At 48.1% G+C, this 12413-nt stretch overlaps 1 protein-coding gene across 6 annotated transcripts in view; it reads left to right on the forward strand.

The window, feature by feature from the left end:
• BTBD10 (BTB domain containing 10) overlaps positions 1-12413 on the forward strand; it is a 179862-nt gene that overhangs the window by 70098 nt on the left and 97351 nt on the right. The gene's annotated exons all lie outside the window — the stretch shown is intronic.

Raw genomic sequence — 12413 nt, forward strand, 5'->3', positions numbered from 1 at the left:
GTTCAAACTATAGTCAGAATGTAGCTTTGGGCCTGCGAAACGGCGTGAAACTCGCTCTTAACCAGCCTCCATAGTTGGAGAGCAAGGACACTGGTAGACCAGGGCTTAACAACTGACACCCACCGCTCCCACCTCTTCTGTATCGGTGTTGGGATGGGAGGGGATACAAGCCTCTATCGACTTCTGAAGGCGGTTACACAGTTCGACCCCTGCATGTGCGCTCCTTTGCTTGACTTTGCAGCTCATTCCAGGGCTGCGAGGAGCTTCTGTCTCTTAATCAGTGGCTTTACTTGCACTGCAGTTGTGCCCAGGGTTGGTGTCCGGCAAGCCTTCACTACACCTCACACAAGTGGAGAGCAGCCCATCAGGCTGACAATAGACTGTTTTGCTTTCACATGTCCTATGATTCACATTTGTTTCTTGCTGCTTGGTTCAGCATAGAGGATCGTCTGTGCTTCCCTGTGCACCGCCTGCGGAGCAGTCCTGGCCACAGAACAGCCTCTGTGCTCCCCAAAACTTTCCCTGCATAGCAGCTCTGGCAGAGAGCAGAATCCCTGCTTCCCTGCACGTCAGTCCTAGAGAGAACAGCCCCATGACTCTCCTCGCACCTCAGTCCTTGACAGAGTGCGACCTTTGTGCTTCCCTATAACTCTCCTTGTACCGGAGTCCTGCTAAAGGAACAGCCTCTGTGCTGGCCGGAGGGCAGCATCTGCACATCCAATTGGCTCTCCTTAAACCTAATTCCTAGGCAGTCAGCTGCCTATGTGCTTCATAATGACTCTGTTTCTCAGCTCTGCCCCTCTGTGCTTTTCAGTAACCCCCCCCCCCCCTTTTAGTTCAGTCCTGGTAGATGCAGCCTCTGTGCTTACCAGTGACGCATATGCAGCTCAGTCTTGGTTTACAGAGTTGCCTCTCTGCTTCCCAGTGACACTCCTTTCAGCTCGGATCAGGAAGAGAGCAGCCTCCGTGCTTCCCAGCGACTCTCCTGAAGCTCGGTACTGATGAGAAACACTATAAAATTAATTGCAGTTAGCACAGCGGAGACTTCCTAATGCACGTTCTAACACACAGCACGTTTCTAAATTTCAATGTGGCATTGAAGTAAAATGAGTGGAAAGGATTTTTTAAAATCTATTTTGACGTTTTGTTTGTGCTTGTCTACTGAATGCATTGCTTGATGGAAAGGATTTGCTTTGCCCCGCCCATATTTCTGCCCCAAACATCCGGCTTCACAGCACAGTAACTCGTAGGTGCAATTGAACTACAAAGGTACAATGCACGTGTTATTGACTTAGGAAGAATGTCTGATTTGCCCCGCATCCGATTCGCACATGTAGGCTTTGCAGCAGGTGCATAAATCTGTTGGGCTATTCAGTGGCGTAACGAACCTTGAGGGGGCCCCCCCTGCAGGGTACGTGAAGGGGGCCCCTCCGGACTCAATCTAGCGCAGAAGTGCGGTGCTGACGGGGCCCCCTGGCGGGTGAGGGCCCCCTGCACTGCGGGGGCTGCAGGGGCCTGTGTTACGCCCCTGGGGCTATTACTTCATTGTTTTAGAGTTAGCACTTTATAAAAGGAGGGCTGCAAATCTTCCTGTACTTTAAATGTTAAACTGCCTTTTTATCATGGTCTGGAGTGACAGCGCAGCTATCACCAGAAATTATGTGTGCATCAAGAGAGGGCCTTTCCCTTCGCTCACATGTTTGGAGGCAGGAGTGCATGTTTTGATTGAGTAGAAGTTGTATGTTTCTACTAAAAAGTACTTGCCCTCCATGCAGCAGTGATCATTTTGTTTATTTAGCCAGCTCTCTAATCTCAGTCGTCAGATGCATGCATATCATGTCGCCCTTTTTGTAAAAACAAGCTCCGTAACGGGCCAGACTATAACCTCCATTGAATACAAGCAAAGAAAGAAAAAACATTTTCTGTATATTGTAGCTGCAAGAAAACGATAAGCGCATGTTAGACTCCTCCCCTCTCTACTCTGCCCCACTCTACGGTATGCTAATGCTCTCTACCACACTCCACTATACACAACTGCACTCTTTGCCACTGCACTCTATACAACTCCAGGGTAGGCCACTCCACTGTACTTTGCACCCCTCCACTCTATTCCACTCTGCTTTGCAAAACTGCACTCCATGGCAATGCACTCTATGCACTCTATGCCAATCCACTCTAATCGTTACCATTTCACTCTAAACCACTTCACTCTATGCCACTACACTTCATACTGCGCCACTCTAAGCCACTCTTTTACAATCTGTGCCACTCCACTGCACTCCATTGCATCATGTGCAACGCCACTCTGTAGCACTATACACAACTTTACTCTACACCACTGCACTCTACATCAGATAATTAGTATACACATAATTCCATTGCACACTATGCCACAAATTTACACGCCACAAGTACACACGACAAAATTATACAGCTAATAATTCAAATCCGACCCTCATATTTCTACTCAAACCACATACCTCCACTCCATAGCACAAGGATAAAAGACACCGCCATTTACGCCACCGCCAATAGCTCTAACTCAAAAAAAATGCGAGACCTATTGCATTTCTAAATCTTGTTATATTGTATGTTTTGAAAATGGCGCTTTAGAAAGTTGGTATTTTCCTGCTTGTGTGGCTTGGAGTGACAAGATGGCTGTTGCACTCTAAAAGTGCCCCGGACCCCTCTGTCATCCGCCCTAAGTTACATAACCCATCGGCTGACTATTTTCACCCCCAGTTGCAGACATTAATCCACTAACATAAGCGGGAGTCTCCTGCGGTGAGCGAGATCTCCGAGACACCCGCCCACGACCGGATCAGCTCTGTGGTCTACGGGGCGGTCTCCAATAAGCAGGCGGACTGGATTCTGCATCCATCGATCAGAGGAGCCTCAAACAAAATTCTTATTGGCACCATCCGGGTCTGAAGTACACACAAGCCCTATAGCCTGTTGTAGGCTCACAAAAGTGAATCTGATCGCGGAGTCGCGATCACAGCAGTTCCAGACTCAGCCTCAGGCCGTGAGCAGGCGGACTCCGGGATATACCACACCGCCTGAGCAGCAGCCGGTGTCCCCGTTCCCCGCACACCGTGACCAGGACTGAATCAAGGCGGCACTTTCCACCACAGTGATGAGCTGGGAGATTCTGGACTCTGGGTGAGCTGTCTGCAGCGATCTGGAGTGTATCTCGGGAGGCCTGGGCTGAAGACTGAGGGAGCCGCCCGGACCGGCTCCGACCGAAAGCGTGAGATGTGAGCAGATTGAGCCTGGTTGCGTAAAGGATGGGATCCGGAGGGCTGAAGTTGAATGATTGGGCCTGTTCCCCACTCCCTGCCACTTGACTGCAAGACTCCGCCGGGGCCAAGCTCAAGGGCCACAGACACCTGATTCGGGCCCCACCGTAAGCCTCGTAGAAGACCCATACATGGGTCTCAGTGGAAGCAAGCTTAAAATAAGCCCGGCACACATCAAATTTGAACACTGCCAAATACAGGGCCGACGAAGACCCAAGGGTCGTGGTGGCTAATTGCAGGGCGTGCCTCCCAAAATGAGCTGGCACTGAGCAAAACCCCCCTGCCCCCCTCACACCGCATTAATCTACCGACATCCATCAGAGCTGAGGCTATAAACATAATTTGCGCATGTTTCTATTTTCCTTGACTATCCAAGGAGAAACCACATGCGCAGACGTGATACGCCCCCCTGGACAAGTCCGAGGAGGCCTAGTCAACCAAAGCACTCCAGGGAAAGCTCCCCCTCACCCCTCTAAAACTATAAGAGGTCGGCCTCATGACCCTCAATCTGTGATCGACCAAGAGAGCCTGAGACCGCTGTGGCAAAGAGTCGCCCTCTCCTCTAATCAATATGGGGAAACATCGAGGTCCAAAGCCAGCCGCAACGCAAACCAAGATGGACCAGTTCACTATGAGCAAGCGGGGATCCACAGAAGGGGCAGCGGAAACGCCTCAGTGGAGAGCAAAATCGGCGAGGTCCATGTAGACATGGCCCTTATCTGACAGTATCTCCGCAATGCAACAGCCCGCATCTCCGAAGCAGAATCTCGTATTTCCACAGTTGAAGACTATTTCCGATAATTGAAAGAGCATATAACCCACCTACGGATCCATACAACAGGGCTACATAGAAGGGCCGAAGACGCGATAACCGATCAGGATGCAACAATCTCCGCCAGGTGGGATTTCCTGAGGGGACGGAACAAGGTCAAGTGGCGAACTACGTAGGAAAAAATGGCTTGCATAATGGATATCTAAAGACACGTTGTTTTTTGTTTTTTTAAACTTTATTTTCCCCCAAATTTAGAGTACAGGAATAGAACAATCAGTACATTGCAGAGCTTAAAATCAGCAGCATTAAGAAAAGTATGCATATCAAATCAATATAAAACAATAGCAGCTTGCAATGTGAATGGGTTATGCATTGCAGGCAAATATCAGACAAGGTAAGTGTGAACCAAACCGAGACATGCACCACCAAAAGGCTACAATTCTCAAGGAGACTGAGGTGCACTATGCAATACAGCAACACCAGTGGTAGTAGGACGAGATCTGAGCATTAGAGCAAACACATGTACAAAATTGTCATTTAACCGACCCCTTCAGGAACAACTCCGCTCACTGTCTGCGACTGCTGATCGGATCTATTCTTGGCAATGTATTCCCTGTCTGGGCCCTATACCTCTACTGGCCGGGACGAGCTGGGAATCAGAGTGGAATACTCTTCGCAGCTGACGTTGCAGAATGCCAAACTACCAAGCCATGCCCTCAATGTTGGGGACCTCTTGCTGCCCCATAACAGAGGGCACCTCCCTTTTGGCCAACAGGAAGCCCATCGCAGCAAGTTTACGTACTGACCGTGGGTAATTAGCCACGTAACCCAACAGTGCGATCATCGGGGGGGGGGGGGATTAGCTTATGGAGAGTATGTTGCCTAGTGTAGTGTGTATCGAGGACCAGTATTGGTGTATTTTTGGGCATGTCCAAGAGAGGTGAGCAAAATCTGCAAAAGGAGCCCCACACTTCAGACATTGGTGGGGCCTGTTGGAGTCAATTCTGTGTGCCGGTGTGTGATGCAGTCTGCGAAGAAACTTGAAATGAAGGAGTTTGTGCCTGCTTTTTAAAGAGACATCCTTCGTTGCCGTACAGCACTGTTCCCACTGGTCATCAGTAATGGGTTTACCCAGGTCCACCTCCCATGCAGAACGCATCTTGGCGTCAGAAATAGGCATGGATTCACCGCATTGCTTGTATAAATTAGAAACCAGATGTGCCCGGGTATGATGTTCGATCAGCAGCGTCAGTGGAGGAGTCTGTTCAGGGGCCATCGGGAAGGAAGGAAACGTGGGGCGAAGCATGGATAGCACACGTGTCAAGACAAAGGTGTCCATAAAAGAGCGTTCGGAAAAACAGGTATCCTCCATCACAGAGAAAGCGTGGCCCTCAGGGAATATGTCTCCTATCGTGCGAATGTGGAATTTTTCTAGCGTGAGCTGAATCAGTACCTCCCTGGTTATAGGAAACAGAGAGAAGTTGGGCAAGGGTAACGCCGGGGAGTACAGCCGGTCGAGGCCCAGTAGCCTGCGCAGTCTGTCCCATGCCCAGCTTGTGGTTGAAACTTTTTGGATATCATGGGGGTTACGAGGGAATCCGGTAGCCAAAATAGTGGAAAGTTGACGAGTGAGCACCAGGTCGGTCTCTGGCTTCAAATAGGAGATGCGAGTGTCCAGATGAAACCAGACATGCACATAGCAGCATTGCGCAATCAGATAATATAGGTAAAAATCTGGGACCCCAAAACCCCCTCTACCATATGGCAGGGTAAGAATCCGCCAGCTAACCCGAGGCGTAATAATAAGGAACACAACTGCGAAAAAAAGATTTTGGTGAGCGTGGATGGGGATGTTATGAAAAAGATGCAAGAACTGTGGGAGGACAACCATTTTAATTATGGCGATTCTCCCAGCCGTTGACCAAGGCAGACGCAGCCATTTAACTATCTGAGATTCAAGCGAACTGATCACCCTGCCATAGTTTAGCCTAATCACGGTGGAGTTATCAAGATGGACGTGGATACCAAGATATTTAACTGCATCCTGGCACCACTCAAGCGGAAATGCAGAAGTCCAGGTAGTAGTGCTGGCAGTAAGAGGAAAAATAACTGATTTTTGCCAGTTAATGTTGTGCCCGGAAAATTTGCCAAGGCGAATGATTTCTAAAATGAGGGGTTCGAGGTTTAGTTGGGGGAATCCTAACATACAATATAGTGTCATCCGCATTAAGTGAGATCAAAAGGGGGCCAGTGCGGAATTGAAGGCCGTGATGCAGGTGTTTTCCTTGGAAATGGCGAACCAGGGGATCCTTCGCCAAAATAAAAAGCAGTGGGGACAGGGGGCATCCGTGACGCGTGCCCCGGGATATGGTAAAAGGGGTGAAAATAGTTCTGTTCAGACGCAATATAGCAGTTGGCTCGGTATACAGCAAAGCCACTGTGGAGACAAAGCCCTCAGGCATACCCATACGTATCATGATGGACAAGAAAAAAGGCCACTCAAGGGAATCAAAAGCCTTTTCTGCATCTAGAAGGACGGCGGCAGCAGGAGTGAAGGGGTCAATCTGTTGCAAAACAGTGAACGAGGTCCTCAGGTTGAGGGAAGTGGAACGATGCGGCACAAAACCCGACTGCGCCGGCGAAATGATGTATTCCATTAATAAGGACAGACGAATCGCGATAACTTTGGCTAGAATTTTATAATTGAGGTTCATTAAAGATAATGGCCTATAAGAGCTACACAATTTAGGGTCTCTACCGGGCTTAGGAAGGGGAATAATGACCGCCTCTCTGAAAGTTGGGGGAAGTCGGCCCACCTCTAGGGCCTCGGCGTACACCTCCAACAACCGTGGAACCAACATTTCTTTGTATGCTTTATAAAAGTCGGCTGAAAAGCCGTCCAGGCTGGGAGCAGAGGAGCCCCGCAACGCATCTATAGCCTCTAGTATGCTGTCCTGATCAATGGGAACAGCCAAAAAATCCTGCACGTATCTTTCTAAGTAGACCATGGCTATCTCTTCCAAGTAGTTCCCTTGTTCTCGTACATCTCCAGAGATTAGTATCCGGAGAAGAGTAAGTACTGTCTCTGGCTGGATCTAACAATAAGTTGAAATCGCCACCCATGATCATTAGTCCAGGATCAAGTGTGAGGAGTTGGACCTGTAGTTTGTGGAAAAAAGATGGGGAGCCTACATTAGGACCGTAAACCCCAATAAATGAAATCTTGTGTCCCGCAAGGGTGCCTGTGACAATCAAAGTTCGACCATGAACGTCAGTCAAGGTCTCGTGAAGTGCGACGGGGACACGCTTATGTATGAATATGGCAACACCCCTAGCATACCTGCTGTAATTGGGGGGAAAAAAAATCTGTGGGAGCCCGAGCTCTTGGCAATGTGAGCCAAGTCGGAATTGGACAGATGGGTCTCCTGCATAAATACAATGTCGATGTTGTGTCTAATAATATAGTTGATGACCTGTCTCTGTTTTTTAGTGTTATTCAGAACCCTAACATTCCAATACATTATGGAGAGCCCAGACTGACCCGGCTGATGCCCTAGCTTAACCATTGAAAAAACCTAAGCAGATTTGAGCCGCAGTGCATGTAAATCCTCTGCCACACACAAACAAATTGAGCAATGATCCTAAAAGAAACAATGAAATTGAGCGAACACTACACCCACCACCCCCACCCAGCCTCTTGTGAACCCCAAAGAGGCAAACCTTAATTTTGATGAACATTACCGTTACCATAAACAACCAATAAGCACATCTCAAAAAGATCATACAAATCAGAAAAACTTTGGTGATCACCATAGGGCATGGCAACGCCACGCCGGTCAGGCCTAGAGCAATAAAACATCATTGTGCAAACAGGAAAAAAGGAAAATGAAAGCATTAAGTGCAGCAGAACACAGTGATAAATGCAAGAACCAGTCACCGGATTGGAGAATAAGTCCACACTGTTTTGCGAATCCCCCTGGATGGGCAGTCTGTGGAGGTGCCTGGGGCCCTGTCGAATTGCAACTTGCGTTGGTTGGTGTCTTTTTTTTTTTTTTTTTTTTTTACCCATTTCGAAGGCAAAGGACGGTGATGTGCAGGTGGATTGTCAAGGCCACCGCTGAGGGATGACCAGATGATGGAGAAGCGCAGCGAGCGCGTGAAAGAGCGACTCTTCTTAGGTGTGAAGCAGTAGGAGGAGAACGTGGCGTATGGCGGTAAAGGGCAGTTGCTATGGCACTGAGCGGATGTGGAAAAGCGGGCGTGCGCACAGAAGAGACTAGTGGCGTTCCGCAACGGGTCTAGGCGCAGGATACAAGAAGCACTCAAGGGAGTGAGTCAGATGACTGTGGCGGAGCGACTAAGACACACCTCGGGTTGTTAGAATTGGCGAGTGAGGCCCAGGGTTGGTAAGACCATAGAGAGATCGGCGAGTGGCAGAAGAGTAGGCGGTGCCCACTCAATTGGGCAATAGCTTGCTTAATCTTCCCGATGGCCCCCAGCGCCTAGAGACCTTAACGGGTGATTGTTCACGCTTTACAAATGTGGATTATTATTATTATTATTATTATTATTATTATTATTATTATTATTATTATTATTATTATTATTAAAAGTGCGGCCGTGTATAGATCTTGCCCACTGCCAGATCACCCCCCCCCCTCCCCCTTTCGGTGGGGGCATGGGCATGACTAATCTCTATCTGTATTATCTAGCAACCCGGCTGCTCGTCCTGCATGATTGGCGGCTGGTCTGATCCAGCATATAGGATTGCATTAAGGGAATTGGGACACTCACAAATTTAGGCCATGTTGTATGGTGCCCTGTGCCCAGAGCCCTACTGTCTGTGACTCGAGCGGCCCTGCTGGCCTGGCGCTCAGCCCTGTGTCACTCGGTGGGACAACAAATTGACGCAACAAACACCTCTCTGACAGGGCGTTTGGCTCAGGGAGGTGGGGAGCTTTGGAGGGGTTCTGGGGATGGGCCCTTTTTGGTGTATCACAATTGGGAGATGTGTGGGTAGGGAGCACATACGCTCATTCCAAGACCTAGAGACCCGCTACACCCTTCACAATTTTACAGCTATCTGCATTTCTATCACACCCTCAGTCCACTCCTATCGACTGGCACTACACTTCCAGAGTTTAGCCCAATAGAAGAGCAGATCATGATGGGAGATTTGGGGATGGGAGGTGTGTCACGGATATACTGCTCCTTAACCAACAATGGCCCTACAACGCTGGACTCAGTCTCTGCTGGGCGGTGAGGCTGGGTCCTCTCAAGGACAAGGACTAGGACTGTTGTGATTTCCTAATGGCTCCCAAAACCATTACACCTCAGGCAAGCTTTGCCAAATCCAGCTATATTATCTTCATGGCGCCTACCTAACCCCTGATCGCCTTTACAAGGTGGGTCTGCGACCCTCTCCACCACCTTACCTCATATTGGTAAACACTGGAATCTGAGCTCACGGGTGTCCTGGGTTGTGAAGTACCACACAACCCGTTGCATCTCCTCCAGGGAGTTATGGGCGGTCTAGACGGATCCAGGGCAGACAAAGTCCTCCTGGGTACCACCATCAAGGTGGCCAAGCAAGAGATCTCCACAGCATAGAAACAAGAGAACAAAGGAATTTGCTGTATAAATAGTGGGGCCCAGACCCCAGTATTTTGGATTGCTGCTGAACTAAGGAACCTGCCAAGAAGAATAACCGGGAAAGCTGGAGTAGGAGTACATCCTCTGTGCTGTGTGCTGTTGGGGTTGGCCTGCAGTGGTTGCTTCAGTCTTGGGCTGGGAAAAGACTGGACTGTCCTTTCTTCATCCTGCTGTGTACGTTTTCTCCAAGGGCTTGAAATAGAGCTTGCCTCCTGTTGGAAGTCTCAGGGATGGAAAAGACTTCAAAGATCACTTTTAGACTTCAAGAGGAACCTCTACCAAAGAGAAGAGCTGGAAGAAACTGGAGTAGGAGTACTGCCCCTTTGCTGTGCGCTGTCTGGGGTTGGCCTGCAGTAGCGGTTTCTGACCAGGAGAGGAACTGTGTGTGTATCAAGCTTGAGAAAGTATCTCCAAGGGCTTGGAAGTGGAGCTTGCCCCCTGTTCAAGATGTCTCAGGAACAGCACAGACCTCACCATCCTTCTGGGCATTTCAGTCTCCCCAGAAGTAAAGGGCAACTAACTCTGTCACCGATTCCGTCGCAGGATTCTGGTTCCTGAAGGCCCCGTAGATGGCACCTCTGCACTTTGCACCGCGTCCTTTGTCTCACCAATGCTGTCTTGATTGTCACTAAGCCGTTGCTCGCACAGAGTCATGTGGGCACTGCATTCCCCACTGTCTCGCTTCACCCTTCCTGAACGAAACGGAGACCGTCGTTGCTCGACCGTAACATCAACCGACTCCGTCGCCTTCACCACATCGAGCACCACCTCCGCCTGCACCGTAAGCCTTGGCCTTACCGATGCTGTCTGGTCAATCATCACCGAGCCTCGGCCTGCACCACATCGTGGGGGCACAACAACCTGCATCGCTTACATATGTGCAATGCAACTGTGACGGTTGCCGTTACCGGCTCGAACCATCGAATCGGCCGCAATGAGAAAGTCACTGTTTTTGAGTCTGCACCAATGCGGTCAACTTGAGTTGTTAGACTGTCGTTTTTTCAGCATTGCGGTAGCCCCGGACGGGAGCTACTGACTCTGAAGAACTGTTTTGTGGAGATTTCTACAATTTAAGGTTACCTTGCAAAGTTACTATTTTTATAGTATTTTTGTTGTATTTGGTCTTGTTTGGTTCAGATAAAGTTTTAATTATTTTTCGAATCTGGTGTGGTGTCCAATTGTAGTGTTTTCACTGTGTTACTATATGCTGGCACACATGCTTCACACACTATCTGCTTGTGCCAAGCTAATAAGGGGATGAGCAGGGGTTATTTTAGAAGTGTATCCCTCTTACCCTAACTAGGAAGTAGGGCCCCCCTACTTGGACAAAGGTGCAAACCATTGCCTACTAGAGTCCCCCATTTCTAACCGCGTCCCAAAGAATCCAATTTAGTACGGTTAGTGGTCATTCAGAAATGGAGATTTGTGGAGGGGAGAAATTCTCTTGGGGACTTTTCTTTCTTCCTCAATGTGATTTCATAAAATTTCTTAGGCGAATTTGCACGGTGCAGAGCAACTACATAAACTGTAACAAATATGGTTAACTACCAGTTTGGCCAGATCTGTAGCCACTTTTGAAATACTTGAATTTGCAAATTGAATTGTTCGCTTTCTATAGTTCTGATAAAATATTATTTTTGGTGTTTGGCTGTCTATGCATTATGTCTTTAGGGTGGATTTTGTCTTTATTTGAGCTCTGTAAAAGTGCAAAACGTCTGACAAGGCAGTGCTTGGCTCGAGCTGTTTTTAGTCTGTGTCTTCACATCGTCAAATTTCTCCATTTGTTCTTCCTATAAATAGCCATGAAATGTGAAACCTATTTTTTCGCAATTGCCTTCTCACACCCTTTCTCCTGCTCCCTATTAAATTACACATCAAGCTGTAACTAGAATAGGACACCAATCTGCTCCAATTTAACAATCGAATCTTCCTGCATCTGCTTTCATTCTATGACAGAAACCTACCTCCTTTCCTGTAGATGAGCTCACTAAGTAACCTACATGCTTTAATTGTATGTTTTGGGACCTTCTACAAACCCACTTTCCTCTTGAACTGATGTCCATTACACATCATTAATTTTGCGAACGAAGACCACCATTCTGTTTCATAAAACTCTTTGGCCCACACACACACACTTGTATTCATTCTCAAATTCTTTAGAATTTTGTAAATCTTTCAACATTTTATCTAGGAATCCAATTCCAGTTCCAAAAATTAAACCTTGTTGATTTAGAAAGCCCTTAAGGAGATGTGTGATCCTGCTTTGTACGTTTCTATAGACAACTCTCCTTTTGGAATTGTATGTTCACCTTAAGTTTCTGTGCGAGTACACTCTTATGCCTACATCCCTATACATGTGTAAAAAATACCAAGACAGGCGCAAATTCTTGTCTGTGCTTGACTTTATATTTCAGCCCCGCCTCAAATGGTGCACAACATCAGTTTTTTCCTGACTGATTTGTGGCAAGTAGAATCTGTTGAAAATCAACTGTGCATGTGCCACACTAACAAACGCACCGACATATGGGAGACACACATGTGCTACTTGTGCATGACCCGCCATTCCGACATGTGTCATGGGGAATCGGGGCTAAATTGCATACCTAGTAAGTTTTGGGCCACAGTGGAGGTTACAGAATTTGTGACTTTTACTTGATCGCTGCCTTGGGCATTTGTCATCCATGTAGTAT

The sequence above is a fragment of the Lissotriton vulgaris genome, chromosome 2_1 (assembly GCF_964263255.1).
Source record: "Lissotriton vulgaris chromosome 2_1, aLisVul1.2, whole genome shotgun sequence".
In the NCBI taxonomy this organism is placed as follows: Eukaryota; Metazoa; Chordata; class Amphibia; order Caudata; family Salamandridae; genus Lissotriton; species Lissotriton vulgaris.